The following is a 24,138-nucleotide window of genomic DNA, read 5'->3' as shown; positions in this document are numbered from 1 at the left end:
GGTTTTCCTCCGCTCTAACTTCACTGTTCTTGGTTTTCCTCCTTTCTAACCCCGCTTTTCTTGGTTTTCCTATGTTGTAGCCCCGCTTTTCTTGGTTTTCCTTCACTCTAACCCCCTTTTCTTGGTTTTCCTCCGCTCTAACCCCGCTTTTTCTGGTTTTCTTCCGTTCTAACTCTGCTTTTCTTGGTTTTCCTCTGCTCTAACCCCGCATTTCTTGGTTTTCATCTGCATGAACCTCGCTTTTCTTGGTTTTCCTCCGCTCTAACTTTGCATTTCCTAGTTTTCCTTCGCTCTAACCCCGGTTTTCTTGGTTTTCCTTCTATCTAACCCCGCTTTTCTTGGTTTTCCTCCGCTCTAACTTCACTGTTCTTGGTTTTCCTCCGCTCTAACTTCACTGTTCTTGGTTTTCCTCCATTCTAACCCCGCTTTTCTTGGTTTTCCTCCGCTCTAACCCAGCCTTTCTTGGTTTTCTTTCACTCTAACCCCCTTTTCTTGGTTTTCCTCCGCTCTAACCCAGCTTTTCTTGGTTTTCCTTCACTCTAACCCCCTTTTCTTGGTTTTCCTCCAATCTAACCCCGCTTTTCCTGGTTTTCTTCCGTTCTAACTCTGCTTTTCTTGGTTTTCCTCTGCTCTAACCCCGCATTTCTTGGTTTTCATCTGCATGAACCTCGCTTTTCTTGGTTTTCCTCCGCTCTAAATTTGCATTTCCTAGTTTTCCTTCGCTCTAACCCCGGTTTTCTTGGTTTTCCTTCTATCTAACCCCGCTTTTCTTGGTTTTCCTCCGCTCTAACCCCGATTTTCTTGGTTTTCCTCTGCTCTAACTCCGCTTTTCTTGGTTCTCCTCCACACTAACCCCGCTTTTCTTGGATTTCCTCCGCTCTAAACCAGCTTTTCTTGGTTTTCCTCCACACTATCCCCGCTTTTCTTGGTTTTACTCACCTCTAACTTCACTTTTCTTTGTTTTCCTCCGCTTTAACCCCGGTTTTCTTGGTTTTCCTTCTCTCTAACCCCGCTTTTCTTGGTTTTCCTCCGCTCTATCCCCGCTTTTCTCGGTTTTCCTCCGCTCTAACTTCACTTTTCTTGGTTTTCCTCCTTTCTAACCCCGCTTTTCTTAATTTTCCTCCGCTCTAACCCAGCCTTTCTTGGTTTTCCTTCACTCTAACCCCCTTTTCTTGGTTTTCCTCCGCTCTAACCCAGCTTTTCTTGGTTTTCCTTCACTCTAACCCCCTTTTCTTGGTTTTCCTCCGCTCTAACCCCGCTTTTCCTGGTTTTCTTCCGTTCTAACTCTGCTTTTCTTGGTTTTCCTCCGCTCTAACCCCGCATTTCTTGGTTTTCAGCTGCATGAAACTCGCTTTTCTTGGTTTTCCTCCGCTCTAACTTTGCATTTCCTAGTTTTCCTTCGCTCTAACCCCGGTTTTCTTGGTTTTCCTTCTATCTAACCCCGCTTTTCTTGGTTTTCCTCCGCTCTAACTCCGCTTTTCTTGGTTCTCCTCCACACTAACCCCGCTTTTCTTGGATTTCCTCCGCTCTATCCCCGCTTTTCTCGGTTTTCCTCTGCTCTAACCCCGCTTTTCTCGGTTTTCCTCCGCTCTAACTTCACTGTTCTTGGTTTTCCTCCTTTCTAACCCCGCTTTTCTTGGTTTTCCTCCGCTCTAACCCAGCTTTTCTTGGTTTTCCTTCACTCTAACCCCCTTTTCTTGCTTTTCCTCCACTCTAACCCCACTTTTCCTGGTTTTCTTCTGTTCTAACTCTGCTTTTCTTGGTTTTCCTCCGCTCTAACCCCGCATTTCTTGGTTTTCATCTGCATGAACCTCGCTTTTCTTGGTTTTCCTACGCTCTAACTTTGCATTTCCTAGTTTTCCTTCGCTCTAACCCCGGTTTTCTTGGTTTTCCTTCTATCTAACCCCGCTTTTCTTGGTTTTCCTCCGCTCTAACCCCGATTTTCTTGGTTTTCCTCCGCTCTAACTCCGCTTTTCTTGGTTCTCCTCCCCACTAACCCCGCTTTTCTTGGATTTCCTCCGCTCTAAACCAGCTTTTCTTGGTTTTCCTCCACTCTATCCCCGCTTTTCTTGGTTTTCCTCACCTCTAACTTCACTTTACTTTCTTTTCCTCCACTTTAACCCCGGATTTCTTGGTTTTCCTTCTCTTTAACCCCGCTTTTCTTGGTTTTCCTCCGCTCTAACCCCGCTTCTCTCGGTTTTCCTCCGCTCTAACTTCACTGTTCTTGGTTTTCCTCCTTTCTAACCCCGCTTTTCTTGGTTTTCCTCCGCTCTAACCCAGCTTTTCTTGGTTTTCCTTCTCTCTAACCCCGGTTTTCTTGGTTTTCCTCCGCTCTAACCCCGCTTTTCTCGGTTTTCCTCTGCACTAACTTCACTTTCCTTGGTTTTCCTCCTTTCTAACCTCTCTTTTCTTGGTTTTCCTATGTTCTAGCACCGCTTTTCTTGGTTTTCCTCCGCTCTAACCCCGCATTTCTTGGTTTTCATCCGCACTTATTCCGCTTTTCTTGGTTTTCTTCCGCTCTAACCCCGCTTTTCATGCTTTTCCTCCGCTCTAAACCCGATTTTCTTGGTGTTCCTCCGCTCTAACCCTGCTTTTCTTGGTTTTCCTCCGCTCTAACCCCGCATTTCTTGGTTTTCATCTGCATGAACCTCGCTTTTCTTGGTTTTCCTCCGCTCTAACTTTGCATTTCCTAGTTTTCCTTCGCTCTAACCCCGGTTTTCTTGGTTTTCCTTCTATCTAACCCCGCTTTTCTTGGTTTTCCTTCGCTCTAACTTCACTGTTCTTGGTTTTCCTCCGCTCTAACTTCACTGTTCTTGGTTTTCCTCCTTTCAAACCCCGCTTTTCTTGGTTTTCCTCCGCTCTAACCCAGCTTTTCTTGGTTTTCCTTCACTCTAATCCCCTTTTCTTGGTTTTCCTCCGCTCTAACCCCGCTTTTCCTGGTTTTCTTGCGTTCTAACTCTGTTTTTCTTGGTTTTCCTCCGCTCTAACCCCGCATTTCTTGGTTTTCATCTGCATGAACCTCGCTTTTCTTGGTTTTCCTCCGCTCTAACCCCGATTTTCTTGGTTTTCCTCCGCTCTAACTCCGCTTATCATGGTTCTCCTCCACACTAACCCCGCTTTTCTTGGATTTCTTCCGCTCCAAACCAGCTTTTCTTGGTTTTCCTCCACTCTATCCCCGCTTTTCTAGGTTTTACTCACCTCTAACTTCACTTTTCATTCTTTTCCTCCGCTTTAACCCCGGTTTTCTTGGTTTTCCTTCTCTCTAACCCCGCTTTTCTTGGTTTTCCTCCGCTCTAACCCCGCTTTTCTCGGTTTTCCTCCGCTCTAACTTCACTGTTCTTGGTTTTCCTCCTTTCTAACCCCGCTTTTCTTGGTTTTCCTCCGCTCTAACCCAGCTTTTCTTGGTTTTCCTTCACTCTAACCCCCTTTCCTTGGTTTTCCTCCACTCTAACCCCGCTTTTCCTGGTTTTCTTCTGTTCTAACTCTGATTTTCTTGGTTTTCCTCCGCTCTAACCCCGCATTTCTTGGTTTTCATCTGCATGAACCTCGCTTTTCTTGGTTTTCCTCTGCTCTAAATTTGCATTTCCTAGTTTTCCTTCGCTCTAACCCCGGTTTTCTTGGTTTTCCTTCTATCGAACCCCGCTTTTCTTGGTTTTCCTCCGCACTAACCCCAATTTTCTTGGTTTTCCTCCGCTCTAACTCCGCTTTTCTTGGTTCTCCTCCACACTAACCCCGCTTTTCTTGGATTTCCTCCGCTCCAAACCAGCTTTTCTTGGTTTTCCTCCACTCTATCCCCGCTTTTCTTGGTTTTACTCACCTCTAACTTCACTTTTCTTTCTTTTCCTCACTTTAACCCCGGTTTTCTTGGTTTTCCTTCTCTCTAACCCCGCTTTTCTTGGTTTTCCTCCGCTCTAACCCCGCTTTTCTCGGTTTTCCTCCGCTCTAACTTCACTGTTCTTGGTTTTCCTCCTTTCTAACCCCGCTTTTCTTGGTTTTCCTCCGCTCTAACCCAGCTTTTCTTGGTTTTCCTTCACTCTAACCCCGCATTTCTTGGTTTTCCGCCACTCTAACCCTGCTTTTCCTGGTTTTCTTCCGTTCTAACTCTGCTTTTCTTGGTTTTCCTCTGCTCTAACCCCGCATTTCTTGGTTTTCATCTGCATGAACCTCGCTTTTCTTGGTTTTCCTCCGCTCTAACTTTGCATTTCCTAGTTTTCCTTCGCTCTAACCCCGGTTTTCTTGGTTTTCCTTCGCTCTAACCCCGCTTTTCTTGGTTTTCCTCCGCTCTAACCCCGCTTTTCTTGGTTCTCCTCCACACTAACCCCGCTTTTCTTGGATTTCCTCCGCTCTAAACCAGCTTTTCTTGGTTTTCCTCCACTCTATCCCCGCTTTTCTTGGTTTTCCTCACCTCTAACTTCACTTTACTTTCTTTTCCTCCACTTTAACCCCGGTTTTCTTGGTTTTCATTCTCTCTAACTCCGCTTTTCTTGGTTTTCCTCCGCTCTATCCCCGCTTTTCTCGGTTTTCCTCCGCTCCAACTTCACTGTTCTTGGTTTTCCTCCTTTCTAACCCCGCTTTTCTTGGTTTTCCTCCGCTCTAACCCAGCTTTTCTTGGTTTTCCTTCACTCTAACCCCCTTTCCTTGGTTTTCCTCCGCTCTAACCCCGCTTTTCCTGGTTTTCTTCTGTTCTAACTCTGCTTTTCTTGGTTTTCCTCCGCTCTAACCCCGCATTTCTTGGTTTTCATCTGCATGAACCTCGCTTTTTTTTTTTCCTCCGCTCTAACTTTGCATTTCCTAGTTTTCTTTCGCTCTTACCCCGGTTTTCTTGGTTTTCCTTCTATCTAACCCCGCTTTTCTTGGTTTTCCTCCGCTCTAACCCCGATTTTCTTGGTTTTCCTCCGCTCTAACTCCGCTTTTCTTGGTTCTCCTCCACACTAACCCCGCTTTTCTTGGATTTCCTCCGCTCTAAACCAGCTTTTCCTGGTTTTCCTCCACTCTATCCCCGCTTTTCTTGGTTTTCATTACCTCTAACTTCACTTTTCTTTCTTTTCCTCCGCTCTAATCCCGCTTTTCTCGGTTTTCCTCCACTCTAACTTCACTGTTCTTGGTTTTTCTCCTTTCTAACCCCGCTTTTCTTGGTTTTCCTATGCTTTAGCCCGGCTTTTCTTGGCTTTCCTCTGCTCTAACCCCGCATTTCTTGGTTTTCCTCCGCACTTATTCTGCTTTTCTTGGTTTTCTTCCGCTCTAACCCCGCTTTTCATGCTTTTCCTCCGCTCTAAACCCGATTTTCTTGGTTTTCCTTTGCTCTAACCCAGCTTTTCTTGGTTCTCCTCCACACTAACCCCGCTTTTCTTCGTTTTCCTCCGCTCTAACCCTGCTTTTCTTGGTTTTCCTCCGCTCTAACCCCGCAATTCTTGAATTTCATCTGGATGAACCTCGCTTTTCTTGGTTTTCCTCCGCTCTAACTTGCATTTCCTAGTTTTCCTTCGCTCTAACCCCGGTTTTCGTTGTTTTCCTTCTATCTAACCCCGCCTTTCTTGGTTTTCCTCCGCTCTAACTTCACTGTTCTTGGTTTTCCTCCGCTCTAACTTCACTGTTCTTGGTTTTCCTCCTTTCTAACCCCGCTTTTCTTGGTTTTCCTCCGCTCTAAACCAGCTTTTCTTGGTTTTCCTTCACTCTAACCCCCTTTTCTTGGTTTTCCTCCGCTCTAACCCCGCTTTTCCTGGTTTTCTTCCGTTCTAACTTTGCTTTTCTAGGTTTTCCTCCGCTCTAACCCCGCATTTCTTGGTTTTCATCTGCATGAACCTCGCTTTTCTTGGTTTTCCTCCGCTCTAACCCTGCTTTTCTTGGTTCTCCTCCACACTAACCCCGCTTTTCTTCGTTTTCCTCCGCTCTAACCCTGCTTTTCTTGGTTTTCCTCCGCTCTAACCCAGCAATTCTTGGTTTTCATCTGCATGAACCTCGCTTTTCTCGGTTTTCCTCCGCTCTAACTTCACTCTTCTTGGTTTTCCTCCTTTCTAACCCAGCTTTTCTTGGTTTTCCTCCGCTCTAACCTTGCTTTTCCTGGTTTTCTTCCGTTCTAACTTTGCTTTTCTTGGTTTTCCTCCGCTCTAACCCCGCATTTCTTGGTTTTCATCTGCATGAACCTCGCTTTTCTTGGTTTTCCTCCGCTCTAAATTTGCATTTCCTAGTTTTCCTTCGCTCTAACCCCGGTTTTCCTGGTTTTCCTTCTATCTAACCCCGCTTTTCTTGGTTTTCCTCCGCTCTAACTCCGCTTTTCTTGGTTTTCCTCCGCTCTAACTTTGCATTTCCAAGTTTTCCTTCGCTCTAACCCCGCATTTCTTGGTTTTCCTTCGCTCTAGCCTCGCTTTTCATGCCATTCCTCCGCTCTAATTCCGATTTTCGTGGTTTTCCTCTGCTCTAACTCCGCTTTACTTGGTTTTTCCTCCACACTAACCCCGCTTTTCTTGGATTTCCTCCGCTCTAATCCCGCTTTTCTTGGTTTTCCACACCACTAACTTCACTTTTCTTAGTTTTCCTCCGCTCTAACGCCGCTTTTCTTGGTTTTCCTCCGCTCTATCTTCGCTTTTCTTGGTTTTCCTCCGCTCTAACCCCGCTTTTCTTTGTTTTCCTCTGCACTTATTCCGCTTTTCTTGATTTTCCTCCGCTCTAAGTTCGCTTTTCTTGGTTTTCCTCCGCTCTAAACCTACTTATCTTTATTTTCCTCCGCTCTAACTTCATTTTTCTTGGTATTCCTCTTCTCTAACTTCGCTTTTCTTGGTTTTCCTCCGCTCTTAACCCGCTTTTCTTGCTTATCGTCCGCTCTAGCCCCGCTTTTCTTGGTTTTCCTTCGCTGTAACTTCGCTTTTCTTGGTTTTCCTCGGCTCTATCCCAGCTTATCTTTCTTTTCCTCCTATCTAACATCATGTTTCTTGGTTTTCCTCTTCTCTAACTTCGCTTTTCTTGGTTTTCCTCCGCTCTAACTCCGCTTTTCTTGGTTTTTCTCCGTTCTTACCCAGCTTTTCTGGGTTTTTCTCCACTCTAACCATGATTTTCTTGGATTTCTGCTGCTCTAACTGCGCTTTTCGTTGTATTCTTCCTCTCTAACTACTTTTTCTTGATTTTCCTTCGCTCTATCCCCGATTATCTTGCTTTAACCTCCACTCTAACCCCGCTTTTCCTGGTTTTCCTCCGCTCTAACTCCGCTTTTCTTGGTTTTCCTCCACACTAACCCCGCTTTTCTTGGATTTCCTCCGCTCTAAACCAGCTTTTCTTTGTTTTCCTCCGCTCTATTCCCACTATTCTTGGTTTTCCTCCGCTCTAACTTCCCTTTTCTTTCTTTTCGTCCGCTCTATCCCCGGTTTTCTTGGTTTTCCTTCTCTGTAACCCCTCTTTTCTTGGTTTTCCTCTGCTCTAACCCCGCTTGTCGTGGTTTTCCTCCGCTCTAATTTCACTTTTCTTGGTTTTCCTCCTTTCTAACCTCGCTTTTCTTGGATTTCCTCCGCTCTAAACCAGCCTTTCTTGGTTTTCCTGTGCTCTATCCCCGCTTTTCTTGGTTTCCTCACCTCTAACTTCACTTTTCTTTCTTTTCCTCCGCTCTAACCCCGGTTCTCTTGGTTTTCCTTCTCTCTATCCCCTCTTTTCTAGGTTTTCCTCCGTTCTAACCCTGGTTTTCGTGGTTTTCCTCCGCTCTAACTTCAATTTTCTTGGTTTTCCTCCTTTCTAACCCCGCTTTTCTTTGTTTTCCTCCGCTCCAACCCAGCTTTTCTTGGTTTTCCTCCTTTCTAACCCCGCTTTTCTTGGTTTTCCTCTGCACTTTTTCCGCTTTTCTTGGTTTTCCTTCGCTCTAACCCAGCTGTTCTTGGTTTTCCACCGCTCTAACCCCGCTTTTCTTTATTTTCCTCCGCTCTATCCCCGTTTTTCTTGGTTTTCCTCCGCTCTAACTTCACTTTTCTTTCTTTTCCTCCGCTCTAACCCCGATTATCTTGGTTTCCCTGCTCTCTAACCCCGCTTTTCTTGGTTTTCTTCCGTTCTTACTCTGCTTTTCTTAGTTTTCCTCCGCACTAACTTTGCATTTCCAAGTTTTCCCTCGCTCTAACCCCGCATTTCTTGGTTTTCCTCCGCTCTAGCCTCGCTTTTCATGCCATTCCTCCGCTCTAATCCCGATTTTCGTGGTTTTCCTCCGCTCTAACTCCGCTTTTCTTGGTTCTCCTCCACACTAACCCCGCTTTTCTTGGATTTCCTCCGCTCTAACTTCACTTTTCTTGGTTTTCCTCCTTTCTAACCTCTCTTTTCTTGGTTTTCCTCCGCTCTATCTTCGCTTTTCTTGGTTTTCCTCGGCTCTAACCCCGCTTTTCTTTGTTTTCCTCTGCACTTATTCCGCTTTTATTGGTTATCCTCCGCTCTAAGTTCGCTTTTCTTGGTTTTCCTCCGCTCTAACCCTGCTTGTCTTTGTTTTCCTCCTCTCTAACTTCATTTTTCTTGGTTTTCCTCTTCTCTAACTTCGCTTTTCTTGGTTTTCCTTCGCTCTAAGCCCGCTTTTCTTGGTTTTCCTCCGCTCTAACCCTGCTTTTCTTTATTTTCCTTCGCTCTATCCCCGCTTTTCTTGGTTTTCCTCCGCTCTAACTTCACTTTTCTTTCTTTTCCTCCGCTCTAACCCCGATTATCTTGGTTTTCCTGCTCTCTAACCCCGCTTTTCCTGGTTTTCTTCCGTTCTAACTCTGCTTTTCTTGGTTTTCCTCCGCACTAACTTTGCATTTCCAAGTTTTCCCTCGCTCTAACCCCGCATTTCTTGGTTTTCCTTCGCTCTAGCCTCGCTTTTCATGCCATTCCTCCGCTCTAACCCCGATTTTCGTGGTTTTCCTCCGCTCTAACTCCGCTTTTCTTGGTTCTCCTCCACACTAACCCCGCTTTTCTTGGATTTCCTCTGCTCTAACCCCGCTTTTCTTGGTTTTCCTCACCACTAACTTCACTTTTCTTAGTTTTCCTCCACTCTAACCCCGCTTTTCTTGGTTTTCCTCCGCTCTATCTTCGCTTTTCTTGGTTTTCCTCCGCTCTAACCCCGCTTTTCTTTGTTTTCCTCTGCACTTATTCCGCTTTTCTTGATTTTCCTCCGCTCTTAGTTCGCTTTTCTTGGTTTTCCTCCGCTCTAAACCTGCTTATCTTTCTTTTCCTCCTCTCTAACGTCATTTTTCTTGGTATTCCTCTTCTCTAACTTCGCTTTTCTTGGTTTTCCTCCGCTCTTAACCCGCTTTTCTTTCTTATCGTCCGCTCTAGCCCCGCTTTTCTTGGTTTTCCTTCGCTGTAACTTCGCTTTTCTTGGTTTTCCTCGGCTCTATCCCAGCTTATCTTTCTTTTCCTACTCTCTAACATCATGTTTCTTGGTTTTCCTCTTCTCTAACTTCGCTTTTCTTGGTTTTCCTCCGCTCTAACTCCGCTTTTCTTGGTTTTTCTCCGCTCTAAACCAGCTTTTCTGGGTTTTTCTCCACTCTAACCATGCTTTTCTTGGATTTCTGCTGCTCTAACCTCGCTTTTCGTTGTATTCTTCCTCTCTAACTACTTTTTCTTGATTTTCCTTCGCTCTATCCCCGATTATCTTGGTTTAACCTCCACTGTAACCCCGCTTTTCCTGGTTTTCCTCCGCTCTAACTCCGCTTTTCTTGGTTTTCCTCCACACTAACCCCGCTTTTCTTGGATTTCCTCCACTCTAACCCTGGTTTTCTTGGTTTTCCTTCTCTCTAACTCCGCTTTTCTTGGTTTTCCTCCACTCTAACCTGGCTTTCCTTGGTTTTCCTTCGCTCTAACTTCACTTTTCTTGGTTTTCCTCCGCTCTAACCCCCTTTTCTTTGTTTTGCTTCGCTCTATACCCGCTTTTCTTGGTTTTCCTCCACACTTATTCCACTTTTCTTGGTTTTCCTCCGCTCTAACTTCGCTTTTCTTTGTTTTCCTCCGCTCTAACCCAGCTTTTCTTGGTTTTCCTCCGCACTTATTCCACTTTTCTTTGTTTTCCTCCTCTCTAACTTCATTTTTCTTGGTTTTCCTCCACTCTAACTTTCCTTTTCTTGGTTTTCCTCCGTACCAACCCAGCTTTTCTTGTTTTTTCTCCTCTCTAACCATGCTTTTCTTTGTATTCTTCCTCTCTAACTTCTTTTTCTTGGTTTTCCTTCGCTCTATCCCCGATTACCTTGGTTTTCCTCCTTTCTAACCCCGCTTTTCCTGGTTTTCTTCCGTTCTAAACCCCGCTTTTCTTGGATTTCCTCCGCTCTAACCCAGCTTTTCTTTGTTTTCCTCCGCTCTATCCCCGCTTTTCTTGGTTTTCCTCACCTCTAACTTCACTTTTCTTTCTTTTCCTCCGCTCTAACCCAGCTTTTCTTGGTTTTCCTTCACTCTAACCCCCTTTTCTTGGTTTTCCTCCGCTCTAACCCCGCTTTTCCTGGTTTTCTTCCGTTCTAACTCTGCTTTTCTTGGTTTTCCTCCGCTCTAACCCCGCATTTCTTGGTTTTCATCTGCATGAACCTCGCTTTTCTTGATTTTCCTCCGCTCTAACTTTGCATTTCCTAGTTTTCCTTCGCTCTATCCCCGGTTTTCTTGGTTTTCCTTCTATCTAACCCCGCTTTTCTTGGTTTTCCTCCGCTCCAACCCCGAATTTGTTGGATTTCCTCCGCTCTAAACCAGCTTTTCTCGGTTTTCCTCCACTCTATCCCCGCTTTTCTTGGTTTTCCTCACCTCTAACTTCACTTTTCTTTCTTTTCCTCCGCTTTAACCCCGGTTTTCTTGGTTTTCCTTCTCTCTAACCCCGCTTTTCTTGGTTTTCCTCCGCTCTAACCCCGCTTTTCTCGGTTTTCCTCCGCTCTAACTTCACTGTTCTTGGTTTTCCTCCATTCTAACCCCGCTTTTCTTGGTTTTCCTATGTTCTAGCCCCGCTTTTCTTGGTTTTCCTCCGCTCTAACCCCGCATTTCTTGGTTTTGCTCCGCTCTTATTCTGCTTTTCTTGGTTTTCTTCCGCTCTAACCCCGCTTTTCATGCTTTTCCTATGCTCTAAACCAGCTTTTCTTGGTTTTCCTCCGCTCTAACCCTGCTTTTCTTCGTTTTCCCCCGCTCTAACCCCGCATTTCTTGGGTTTCATCTGCATGAACCTCGCTTTTCTTGGTTTTCCTCCGCTCTAAATTTGCATTTCCTAGTTTTCCTTCGCTCTAACCCCGGTTTTCTTGGTTTTCCTCCGCACTAACCCCGCTTTTCTTGGTTTTTCTCCACTCTAACCCAGCTTTTCACGGTTTTTCTCCACGCTAACCATGCTTTTCTAGGATTTCTGCTGCTCCAACCACGCTTTTCTACGTTTTATTCCGTTCTAACTCTGCTTTACTTGGTTTTCCTCCACTCTAACCCCGCTTTTCTTGGTTTTCATCCGCTCTAACACTGCTTTTCTTGGTTTTCCTCCGCACTAACCCCTCTTTTCTTCCTTTTCCTCCACTCTAACCCCACTTTTCTTGGTTTTCCTCCACACTAACACCGATTTTCTTGGCTTTCCTCCGCTCTAACCCAGCTTTTCTTCGTTTTCCTCCGTACTAACTTCGCTTTTCTTAGTTTTCTTTTGCTCTAACTATGCTTTTCTTGGTTTTCCTCCACTCTAATCTCGCTTTTCTTTGTTTTCCTCCTTTCTAACCCCGCTTTTCTTGGTTTTCCTCTGCTCTATCCCAGCTTATCTTGGTTTTCCTCCTCTCTAACATCATGTTTCTTGGTTTTCCTCTTCTCTAACTTCGCTTTTCTTGGTTTTCCTCCGCTCTAACTCCGCTTTTCTTGGTTTTTCTCCGTTCTAACCCAGCTTTTCTGGGTTTTTCTCCACTCTAACCATGATTTTCTTGGATTTCTGCTGCTCTAACCGCGCTTTTCGTTGTATTCTTCCTCTCTAACTACTTTTTCTTGATTTTCCTTCGCTCTATCCCCGATTTTCTTGCTTTAACCTCCACTCTAACCCCGCTTTTCCTGGTTTTCCTCCGCTCTAACTCCGCTTTTCTTTGTTTTCCTCCACACTAACCCCGCTTTTCTTGGATTTCCTCCGCTCTAAACCAGCTTTTCTTGGTTTTCCTCCACTCTATCCCCGCTTTTCTTGGTTTTACTCACCTCTAACTTCACTTTTCTTTCTTTTCCTCCGCTTTAACCCCGGTTTTCTTGGTTTTCCTTCTCTCTAACCCCGCTTTTCTTGGTTTTCCTCTGCTCTAACCCCGCTTTTCTCGGTTTTCCTCCGCTCTAACTTCACTGTTCTTGGTTTTCCTCCTTTCTAACCCCGCTTTTCTTGGTTTTCCTCCGCTCTAACCCAGCTTTTCTTGGTTTTCCTTCACTCTAACCCCCTTTTCTTGCTTTTCCTCCACTCTAACCCCACTTTTCCTGGTTTTCTTCTGTTCTAACTCTGCTTTTCTTGGTTTTCCTCTGCTCTAACCCCACATTTCTTGGTTTTCATCTGCATGAACCTCGCTTTTCTTGGTTTTCCTTCTCTCTAACCCCGCTTTTCTTGGTTTTCCTTCGCTCTAACTTCACTGTTCTTGGTTTTCCTCCGCTCTAACTTCACTGTTCTTGGTTTTCCTCCTTTCTAACCTTGCTTTTCTTGGTTTTCCTCCGCTCTAACCCAGCTTTTCTTGGTTTTCCTTCACTCTAACCCCCTTTTCTTGGTTTTCCTCCACTCTAACCCCGCTTTTCCTGGTTTTCTTCCGTTCTAACTCTGCTTTTCTTGGTTTTCCTCTGCTCTAACCCCGCATTTCTTGGTTTTCATCTGCATGAAACTCGCTTTTCTTGGTTTTCCTCCGCTCTAACTTTGCATTTCCTAGTTTTCCTTCGCTCTAACCCCGGTTTTCTTGGTTTTCCTTCTATCTAACCCCGCTTTTCTTGGTTTTCCTCCGCTCTAACCCCGATTTTCTTAGTTTTCCTCCGCTCTAACTCCGCTTTTCTTGGTTCTCCTCCACACTAACCCCGTTTACTAGGATTTCCTCCGCTCTACACCAGCTTTTCTTGGTTTTCCTCCACTCTATCCCCGCTTTTCTTGGTTTTACTCACCTCTAACTTCACTTTTCTTTCTTTTCCTCCGCTTTAACCCCGGTTTTCTTGGTTTTCCTTCTCTCTATCCCCGCTTTTCTTGGTTTTCCTTCGCTCTAACTTCACTGTTCTTGGTTTTCCTCCGCTCTAACTTCACTGTTCTTGGTTTTCCTCCTTTCTAACCTTGCTTTTCTTGGTTTTCCTCCGCTCTAACCCAGCTTTTCTTGGTTTTCCTTCACTCTAACCCCCTTTTCTTGGTTTTCCTCCAATCTAACCCCGCTTTTCCTGGTTTTCTTCCGTTCTAACTCTGCTTTTCTTGGTTTTCCTCCGCTCTAACCCCGCATTTCTTGGTTTTCATCTGCATGAAACTCACTTTTCTTGGTTTTCCTCCGCTCTAACTTTGCATTTCCTAGTTTTCCTTCGCTCTAACCCCGGTTTTCTTGGTTTTCCTTCTATCTAACCCCGCTTTTCTTGGTTTTCCTCCGCTCTAACCCCGATTTTCTTAGTTTTCCTCCGCTCTAACTCCGCTTTTCTTGGTTCTCCTCCACACTAACCCCGCTTTTCTTGGATTTCCTCCGCTCTAAACCAGCTTTTCTTGGTTTTCCTCCACTCTATCCCCGCTTTTCTTGGATTTACTCACCTCTAACTTCACTTTTCTTTCTTTTCCTCCGCTTTAACTCCGGTTTTCTTGGTTTTCCTTCTCTCTAACCCCGCTTTTCTTGGTTTTCCTCCGCTCTATCCCCGCTTTTCTCGGTTTTCCTCCGCTCTAACTTCACTGTTCTTGGTTTTCCTCCTTTCTAACCCCGCTTTTCTTGGTTTTCCTATGTTGTAGCCCCGCTTTTCTTGGTTTTCCTTCACTCTAACCCCCTTTTCTTGGTTTTCCTCCGCTCTAACCCCGCTTTTTCTGGTTTTCTTCCGTTCTAACTCTGCTTTTCTTGGTTTTCCTCTGCTCTAACCCCGCATTTCTTGGTTTTCATCTGCATGAACCTCGCTTTTCTTGGTTTTCCTCCGCTCTAACTTTGCATTTCCTAGTTTTCCTTCGCTCTAACCCCGGTTTTCTTGGTTTTCCTTCTATCTAACCCCGCTTTCTTGGTTTTCCTCCGCTCTAACTTCACTGTTCTTGGTTTTCCTCCGCTCTAACTTCACTGTTCTTGGTTTTCCTCCATTCTAACCCCGCTTTTCTTGGTTTTCCTCCGCTCTAACCCAGCCTTTCTTGGTTTTCTTTCACTCTAACCCCCTTTTCTTGGTTTTCCTCCGCTCTAACCCAGCTTTTCTTGGTTTTCCTTCACTCTAACCCCCTTTTCTTGGTTTTCCTCCAATCTAACCCCGCTTTTCCTGGTTTTCTTCCGTTCTAACTCTGCTTTTCTTGGTTTTCCTCTGCTCTAACCCCGCATTTCTTGGTTTTCATCTGCATGAACCTCGCTTTTCTTGGTTTTCCTCCGCTCTAAATTTGCATTTCCTAGTTTTCCTTCGCTCTAACCCCGGTTTTCTTGGTTTTCCTTCTATCTAACCCCGCTTTTCTTGGTTTTCCTCCGCTCTAACCCCGATTTTCTTGGTTTTCCTCTGCTCTAACTCCGCTTTTCTTGGTTCTCCTCCACACTAACCCCGCTTTTCTTGGATTTCCTCCGCTCTAAACCAGCTTTTCTTGGTTTTCCTCCACACTATCCCCGCTTTTCTTGGTTTTACTCACCTCTAACTTCACTTTTCTTTGTTTTCCTCCGCTTTAACCCCGGTTTTCTTGGTTTTCCTTCTCTCTAACCCCGCTTTTCTTGGTTTTCCTCCGCTCTATCCCCGCTTTTCTCGGTTTTCCTCCGCTCTAACTTCACTTTTCTTGGTTTTCCTCCTTTCTAACCCCGCTTTTCTTAATTTTCCTCCGCTCTAACCCAGCCTTTCTTGGTTTTCCTTCACTCTAACCCCCTTTTCTTGGTTTTCCTCCGCTCTAACCCAGCTTTTCTTGGTTTTCCTTCACTCTAACCCCCTTTTCTTGGTTTTCCTCCGCTCTAACCCCGCTTTTCCTGGTTTTCTTCCGTTCTAACTCTGCTTTTCTTGGTTTTCCTCCGCTCTAACCCCGCATTTCTTGGTTTTCAGCTGCATGAAACTCGCTTTTCTTGGTTTTCCTCCGCTCTAACTTTGCATTTCCTAGTTTTCCTTCGCTCTAACCCCGGTTTTCTTGGTTTTCCTTCTATCTAACCCCGCTTTTCTTGGTTTTCCTCCGCTCTAACTCCGCTTTTCTTGGTTCTCCTCCACACTAACCCCGCTTTTCTTGGATTTCCTCCGCTCTAAACCAGCTTTTCTTGGTTTTCCTCCACTCTATCCCCGCTTTCCTTGGTTTTACTCACCTCTAACTTCACTTTTCTTTCTTTTCCTCCGCTTTAACCCCGGTTTTCTTGGTTTTTCTTCTCTCTAACCCCGCTTTTCTTGGTTTTCCTCCGCTCTAACCCCGCTTTTCTCGGTTTTCCTCCGCTCTAACTTCACTGTTCTTGGTTTTCCTCCTTTCTAACCCCTCTTTTCTTGGTTTTCTTCCGTTCTAACTCTGCTTTTCTTGGTTTTCCTCCGCTCTAACCCCGCTTTTCTTGGTTTTCCTCCGCTCTAACCCCGCTTTTCTTGTTTCTTCTCCGCTCCAACCCAGCTTTCCTTGTTTTTTCTCCACTCTAAACATGCTTTTCTTGGATTTCTGCTGCTCTAACTGCGCTTTTCTTTGTATTCTTCCTCTCTAACTTCTTTTACCTTTTTTTCCTTCGCTCTATCCCCGATTATCTTGGTTTTCCTCCACTCTAACCCCGCTTTTCCTGGTTTTCTTCCGTTCTAACTCTGCTTTTCTTCGTTTTCCTCCGCTCTAACCCAGCATTTCTTGGTTTTCCTCCGCACTTATTCCGCTTTTCTTGGTTTTCTTCCGCTCTAAACCAGATTTTCTTGGTTTTCCTCCACTCTATCCCCGCTTTTTTTGGTTTTACTCACCTCTAACTTCACTTTTCTTTCTTTTCCTCCGCTTTAACCCCGGTTTTCTTGGTTTTACTTCTCTCTAACCCCGCTTTTCTTGGTTTTCCTCCGCTCTAACCCTGCTTTTCTCGGTTTTCCTCCGCTCTAACTTCACTGTTCTTGGTTTTCCTCCTTTCTAACCCCGCTTTTCTTGGTTTTCCTCCGCTCTAACCCAGCTTTTCTTGGTTTTCCTTCACTCTAACCCCCTTTTCTTGGTTTTCCTCCACTCTAACCCCGCTTTTCCTGGTTTTCTTCTGTTCTAACTCTGCTTTTCTTGGTTTTCCTCTGCTCTAACCCCGCATTTCTTGGTTTTCATCTGCATGAACCTCGCTTTTCTTGGTTTTCCTTCTCTCTGTCCCTGCTTTTCTTGGTTTTCCTTCGCTCTAACTTCACTGTTCTTGGTTTTCCTCCACTCTAACTTCACTGTTCTTGGTTTTCCTCCTTTCTAACCTTGCTTTTCTTGGTTTTCCTCCGCTCTAACCCAGCTTTTCTTGGTTTTCCTTCACTCTAACCCACTTTTCTTGGTTTTCCTCCACTCTAACCCCGCTTTTCCTGGTTTTCTTCCGTTCTAACTCTGCTTTTCTTGGTTTTCCTCTGCTCTAACCCCGCATTTCTTGGTCTTCATCTGCATGAAACTCGCTTTTCTTGGTTTTCCTCCGCTCTAACTTTGCATTTCCTAGTTTTCCTTCGCTCTAACCCCGGTTTTCTTGGTTTTCCTTCTATCTAACCCCGCTTTTCTTGGTTTTCCTCCGCTCTAACCCCGATTTTCTTAGTTTTCCTCCGCTCTAACTCCGCTTTTCTTGGTTCTCCTCCACACTAACCCCGTTTACTAGGATTTCCTCCGCTCTAAACCAGCTTTTCTTGGTTTTCCTCCACTCTATCCCCGCTTTTCTTGGTTTTACTCACCTCTAACTTCACTTTTCTTTCTTTTTCTCCGCTTTAACCACGGTTTTCTTGGTTTTCCTTCTCTCTATCCCCGCTTTTCTTGGTTTTCCTTCGCTCTAACTTCACTGTTCTTGGTTTTCCTCCGCTCTAACTTCACTGTTCTTGGTTTTCCTCCTTTCTAACCTTGCTTTTCTTGGTTTTCCTCCGCTCTAACCCAGCTTTTCTTGGTTTTCCTTCACTCTAACCCCCTTTTCTTGGTTTTCCTCCAATCTAACCCCGCTTTTCCTGGTTTTCTTCCGTTCTAACTCTGCTTTTCTTGGTTTTCCTCTGCTCTAACCCCGCATTTCTTGGTTTTCATCTGCATGAAACTCGCTTTTCTTGGTTTTCCTCCGCTCTAACTTTGCATTTCCTAGTTTTCCTTCGCTCTAACCCCGGTTTTCTTGGTTTTCCTTCTATCTAACCCCGCTTTTCTTGGTTTTCCTCCGCTCTAACCCCGATTTTCTTAGTTTTCCTCCGCTCTAACTCCGCTTTTCTTGGTTCTCCTCCACACTAACCCCGCTTTTCTTGGATTTCCTCCGCTCTAAACCAGATTTTCTTGGTTTTCCTCCACTCTATCCCCGCTTTTCTTGGTTTTACTCACCTCTAACTTCACTTTTCTTTCTTTTCCTCTGCTTTAACCCCGGTTTTCTTGGTTTTCCTTCTCTCTAACCCCTCTTTTCTTGGTTTTCCTCCGCTCTATCCCCGCTTTTCTCGGTTTTCCTCCGCTCTAACTTCACTGTTCTTGGTTTTCCTCCTTTCTAACCCCGCTTTTCTTGGTTTTCCTATGTTGTAGCCCCGCTTTTCTTGGTTTTCCTTCACTCTAACCCCCTTTTCTTGGTTTTCCTCCGCTCTAACCCCACTTTTCCTGGTTTTCTTCCGTTCTAACTCTGCTTTTCTTGGTTTTCCTCCGCTCTAACCCCGCATTTCTTGGTTTTCATCTGCATGAATTTCGCTTTTCTTGGTTTTCCTCCGCTCTAACTTTGCATTTCCTAGTTTTCCTTCGCTCTAACCCCGGTTTTCTTGGTTTTCCTTCTATCTAACCCCGCTTTTCTTGGTTTTCCTCGGCTCTAACTTCACTGTTCTTGGTTTTCCTCCGCTCTAACTTCACTGTTCTTGGTTTTCCTCCATTCTAACCCCGCTTTTCTTGGTTTTCCTCCGCTCTAACCCAGCCTTTCTTGGTTTTCCTTCACTCTAACCCCCTTTTCTTGGTTTTCCTCCGCTCTAACCCAGCTTTTCTTGGTTTTCCTTCACTCTAACCCCCTTTTCTTGGTTTTCCTCCGCTCTAACTTTGCTTTTCCTGATTTTCTTCTGTTCTAACTTTGCTTTTCTTGGTTTTCCTCCGCACTAACCCCGCATTTCTTGGTTTTCATCTGCATGAACCTCGTTTTTCCTGGTTTTCCTCCGCTCTAACTTTGCATTTCCTAGTTTTCCTTCGCTCTAACCCCGGTTTTCTTGGTTTTCCTTCTATCTAACCCCGCTTTTCTTGGTTTTCCTCAGCTCTAACCCCGATTTTCTTGGTATTCTTCCGCTCTAACTCCGCTTTTCTTGGTTCTCCTCCACACTAACCCCGCTTTTCTTGGGTTTCCTCCGCTCTAAACCAGCTTTTCTTGGTTTTCCTCCACTCTATCCCCGCTTTCCGTGGTTTTACTCACCTCTAACTTCACTTTTCTTTCTTTTCCTCCGCTTTAACCCCGGTTTTCTTGGTTTTCCTTCTCTCTAACCCCGCTTTTCTTGGTTTTCCTCCGCTCTAACCCCGCTTTTCTCCGTTTTCCTCCGCTCTAACTTCACTGTTCTTGGTTTTCCTCCTTTCTAACCCCGCTTTTCTTGGTTTTCCTCCGCTCTAACCCAGCTTTTCTTGGTTTTCCTTCACTCTAACCCCCTTTTCTTGGTTTTCCTCCACTCTAACCCCGCTTTTCCTGGTTTTCTTCTGTTCTAACTCTGCTTTTCTTGGTTTTCCTCTGCTCTAACCCCGCATTTCTTGGTTTTCATCTGCATGAACCTCGCTTTTCTTGGTTTTCCTTCTCTCTGTCCCCGCTTTTCTTGGTTTTCCTTCGCTCTAACTTCACTGTTCTTGGTTTTCCTCCGCTCTAACTTCACTGTTCTTGGTTTTCCTCCTTTCTAACCTTGCTTTTCTTGGTTTTCCTCCGCTCTAACCCAGCTTTTCTTGGTTTTCCTTCACTCTAACCCCCTTTTCTTGGTTTTCCTCCACTCTAACCCCACTTTTCCTGGTTTTCTTCCGTTCTAACTCTGCTTTTCTTGGTTTTCCTCTGCTCTAACCCCGCATTTCTTGGTTTTCATCTGCATGAAACTCGCTTTTCTTGGTTTTCCTCCGCTCTAACTTTGCATTTCCTAGTTTTCCTTCGCTCTAACCCCGGTTTTCTTGGTTTTCCTTCTATCTAACCCCGCTTTTCTTGGTTTTCCTCCGCTCTAACCCCGATTTTCTTAGTTTTCCTCCGCTCTAACTCCGCTTTTCTTGGTTCTCCTCCACACTAACCCCGTTTACTAGGATTTCCTCCGCTCTACACCAGCTTTTCTTGGTTTTCCTCCACTCTATCCCCGCTTTTCTTGGTTTTACTCACCTCTAACTTCACTTTTCTTTCTTTTCCTCCGCTTTAACCCCGGTTTTCTTGGTTTTCCTTCTCTCTATCCCCGCTTTTCTTGGTTTTCCTTCGCTCTAACTTCACTGTTCTTGGTTTTCCTCCGCTCTAACTTCACTGTTCTTGGTTTTCCTCCTTTCTAACCTTGCTTTTCTTGGTTTTCCTCCGCTCTAACCCAGCTTTTCTTGGTTTTCCTTCACTCTAACCCCCTTTTCTTGGTTTTCCTCCAATCTAACCCCGCTTTTCCTGGTTTTCTTCCGTTCTAACTCTGCTTTTCTTGGTTTTCCTCCGCTCTAACCCCGCATTTCTTGGTTTTCATCTGCATGAACCTCGCATTTGTTGGTTTTCCTCCGCTCTAACTTTGCATTTCTAAGTTTTCCTTCGCTCTAACCCCGGTTTTCTTGGTTTTCCTTCTATCTAACCCCGCTTTTCTTGGTTTTCCTCCGCTCTAACCCCGATTTTCTCGGTTTTCCTCCGCTCTAACTTCACTGTTCTTGGTTTTCCTCCTTTCTAACCCCGCTTTTCTTGGTTTTCCTATGTTGTAGCCCCGCTTTTCTCAATTTTCCTTCACTCTAACCCCCTTTTCTTGGTTTTCCTCCGCTCTAACCCCGCTTTTCCTGGTTTTCTTCCGTTCTAACTCTGCTTTTCTTGGTTTTCCTCTGCTCTAACCCCGCATTTCTTGGTTTTCATCTGCATGAACCTCGCTTTTCTTGGTTTTCCTCCGCTCTAACTTTGCATTTCCTTGTTTTCCTTCGCTCTAACCCCGGTTTTCTTGGTTTTCCTTCTATCTAACCCCGCTTTTCTTGGTTTTCCTCCGCTCTACTTCACTGTTCTTGGTTTTCCTCCGCTCTAACTGCACTGTTCTTGGTTTTCCTCCATTCTAACCCCGCTTTTCTTGGTTTTCCTCCGCTCTAACCCAGCCTTTCTTGGTTTTCCTTCACTCTAACCCCCTTTTCTTGGTTTTCCTCCGCTCTAACCCAGCTTTTCTTGGTTTTCCTTCACTCTAACCCCCTTTTCTTGGTTTTCCTCCAATCTAACCCCGCTTTTCCTGGTTTTCTTCCGTTCTAACTCTGCTTTTCTTCGTTTTTCTCTGCTCTAACCCCGCATTTCTTGGTTTTCATCAGCATGAACCTCGCTTTTCTTGGTTTTCCTCCGCTCTAACTTTGCATTTCCTAGTTTTCCTTCGCTCTAATCCCGGTTTTCTACGTTTTCCTTCTATCTAACCCCGCTTTTCTTGGTTTTCCTCCGCTCTAACCCCGATTTTCTTGGTTTTCCTCTGCTCTAACTCCGCTTTTCTTGGTTCTCCTCCACACTAACCCCGCTTTTCTTGGATTTCCTCCGCTCTAAACCAGCTTTTCTTGGTTTTCCTCCACTCTATCCCCGCTTTTCTTGGATTTACTCACCTCTAACTTCACTTTTCTTTCTTTTCCTCCGCTTTAACTCCGGTTTTCTTGGTTTTCCTTCTCTCTAACCCCGCTTTTCTTGGTTTTCCTCCGCTCTATCCCCGCTTTTCTCGGTTTTCCTCCGCTCTAACTTCACTGTTCTTGGTTTTCCTCCTTTCTAACCCCGCTTTTCTTGGTTTTCCTATGTTGTAGCCCCGCTTTTCTTGGTTTTCCTTCACTCTAACCCCCTTTTCTTGGTTTTCCTCCGCTCTAACCCCGCTTTTTCTGGTTTTCTTCCGTTCTAACTCTGCTTTTCTTGGTTTTCCTCTGCTCTAACCCCGCATTTCTTGGTTTTCATCTGCATGAACCTCGCTTTTCTTGGTTTTCCTCCGCTCTAACTTTGCATTTCCTAGTTTTCCTTCGCTCTAACCCCGGTTTTCTTGGTTTTCCTTCTATCTAACCCCGCTTTCTTGGTTTTCCTCCGCTCTAACTTCACTGTTCTTGGTTTTCCTCCGCTCTAACTTCACTGTTCTTGGTTTTCCTCCATTCTAACCCCGCTTTTCTTGGTTTTCCTCCGCTCTAACCCAGCCTTTCTTGGTTTTCTTTCACTCTAACCCCCTTTTCTTGGTTTTCCTCCGCTCTAACCCAGCTTTTCTTGGTTTTCCTTCACTCTAACCCCCTTTTCTTGGTTTTCCTCCAATCTAACCCCGCTTTTCCTGGTTTTCTTCCGTTCTAACTCTGCTTTTCTTGGTTTTCCTCTGCTCTAACCCCGCATTTCTTGGTTTTCATCTGCATGAACCTCGCTTTTCTTGGTTTTCCTCCGCTCTAAATTTGCATTTCCTAGTTTTCCTTCGCTCTAACCCCGGTTTTCTTGGTTTTCCTTCTATCTAACCCCGCTTTTCTTGGTTTTCCTCCGCTCTAACCCCGATTTTCTTGGTTTTCCTCTGCTCTAACTCCGCTTTTCTTGGTTCTCCTCCACACTAACCCCGCTTTTCTTGGATTTCCTCCGCTCTAAACCAGCTTTTCTTGGTTTTCCTCCACACTATCCCCGCTTTTCTTGGTTTTACTCACCTCTAACTTCACTTTTCTTTGTTTTCCTCCGCTTTAACCCCGGTTTTCTTGGTTTTCCTTCTCTCTAACCCCGCTTTTCTTGGTTTTCCTCCGCTCTATCCCCGCTTTTCTCGGTTTTCCTCCGCTCTAACTTCACTTTTCTTGGTTTTCCTCCTTTCTAACCCCGCTTTTCTTAATTTTCCTCCGCTCTAACCCAGCCTTTCTTGGTTTTCCTTCACTCTAACCCCCTTTTCTTGGTTTTCCTCCGCTCTAACCCAGCTTTTCTTGGTTTTCCTTCACTCTAACCCCCTTTTCTTGGTTTTCCTCCGCTCTAACCCCGCTTTTCCTGGCTTTCTTCCGTTCTAACTCTGCTTTTCTTGGTTTTCCTCCGCTCTAACCCCGCATTTCTTGGTTTTCAGCTGCATGAAACTCGCTTTTCTTGGTTTTCCTCCGCTCTAACTTTGCATTTCCTAGTTTTCCTTCGCTCTAACCCCGGTTTTCTTGGTTTTCCTTCTATCTAACCCCGCTTTTCTTGGTTTTCCTCCGCTCTAACTCCGCTTTTCTTGGTTCTCCTCCACACTAACCCCGCTTTTCTTGGATTTCCTCCGCTCTAAACCAGCTTTTCTTGGTTTTCCTCCACTCTATCCCCGCTTTCCTTGGTTTTACTCACCTCTAACTTCACTTTTCTTTCTTTTCCTCCGCTTTAACCCCGGTTTTCTTGGTTTTTCTTCTCTCTAACCCCGCTTTTCTTGGTTTTCCTCCGCTCTAACCCCGCTTTTCTCGGTTTTCCTCCGCTCTAACTTCACTGTTCTTGGTTTTCCTCCTTTCTAACCCCTCTTTTCTTGGTTTTCTTCCGTTCTAACTCTGCTTTTCTTGGTTTTCCTCCGCTCTAACCCCGCTTTTCTTGGTTTTCCTCCGCTCTAACCCCGCTTTTCTTGTTTCTTCTCCGCTCCAACCCAGCTTTCCTTGTTTTTTCTCCACTCTAAACATGCTTTTCTTGGATTTCTGCTGCTCTAACTGCGCTTTTCTTTGTATTCTTCCTCTCTAACTTCTTTTACCTTTTTTTCCTTCGCTCTATCCCCGATTATCTTGGTTTTCCTCCACTCTAACCCCGCTTTTCCTGGTTTTCTTCCGTTCTAACTCTGCTTTTCTTCGTTTTCCTCCGCTCTAACCCCGCATTTCTTGGTTTTCCTCCGCACTTATTCCGCTTTTCTTGGTTTTCTTCCGCTCTAACCCCGCATTTCTTGGTTTTCATCTGCATGAACCTCGCTTTTCTTGGTTTTCCTCCGCTCTAACTTTGCATTTCCTAGTTTTCCTCCGCTCTAACCCCGGTTTTCTTGGTTTTCCTTCTATCTAACCCCGCTTTTCTTGGTTTTCCTCCGCTCTAACCCCGATTTTCTTGGTATTCTTCCGCTCTAACCCCGCTTTTCTTGGTTCTCCTCCACACTAACCCCGCTTTTCTTGGATTTCCTCCGCTCTAAACCAGATTTTCTTGGTTTTCCTCCACTCTATCCCCGCTTTTTTTGGTTTTACTCACCTCTAACTTCACTTTTCTTTCTTTTCCTCCGCTTTAACCCCGGTTTTCTTGGTTTTACTTCTCTCTAACCCCGCTTTTCTTGGTTTTCCTCCGCTCTAACCCTGCTTTTCTCGGTTTTCCTCCGCTCTAACTTCACTGTTCTTGGTTTTCCTCCTTTCTAACCCCGCTTTTCTTGGTTTTCCTCCGCTCTAACCCAGCTTTTCTTGGTTTTCCTTCACTCTAACCCCCTTTTCTTGGTTTTCCTCCACTCTAACCCCGCTTTTCCTGGTTTTCTTCTGTTCTAACTCTGCTTTTCTTGGTTTTCCTCTGCTCTAACCCCGCATTTCTTGGTTTTCATCTGCATGAACCTCGCTTTTCTTGGTTTTCCTTCTCTCTGTCCCTGCTTTTCTTGGTTTTCCTTCGCTCTAACTTCACTGTTCTTGGTTTTCCTCCACTCTAACTTCACTGTTCTTGGTTTTCCTCCTTTCTAACCTTGCTTTTCTTGGTTTTCCTCCGCTCTAACCCAGCTTTTCTTGGTTTTCCTTCACTCTAACCCACTTTTCTTGGTTTTCCTCCACTCTAACCCCGCTTTTCCTGGTTTTCTTCCGTTCTAACTCTGCTTTTCTTGGTTTTCCTCTGCTCTAACCCCGCATTTCTTGGTCTTCAT

This window comes from Coturnix japonica, chromosome 5 (genome assembly GCF_054131305.1).
Source record: "Coturnix japonica strain WE chromosome 5, WE-NBRP24, whole genome shotgun sequence".
In the NCBI taxonomy this organism is placed as follows: domain Eukaryota; kingdom Metazoa; phylum Chordata; class Aves; order Galliformes; family Phasianidae; genus Coturnix; species Coturnix japonica.
This window is presented reverse-complemented; position numbering follows the sequence as displayed.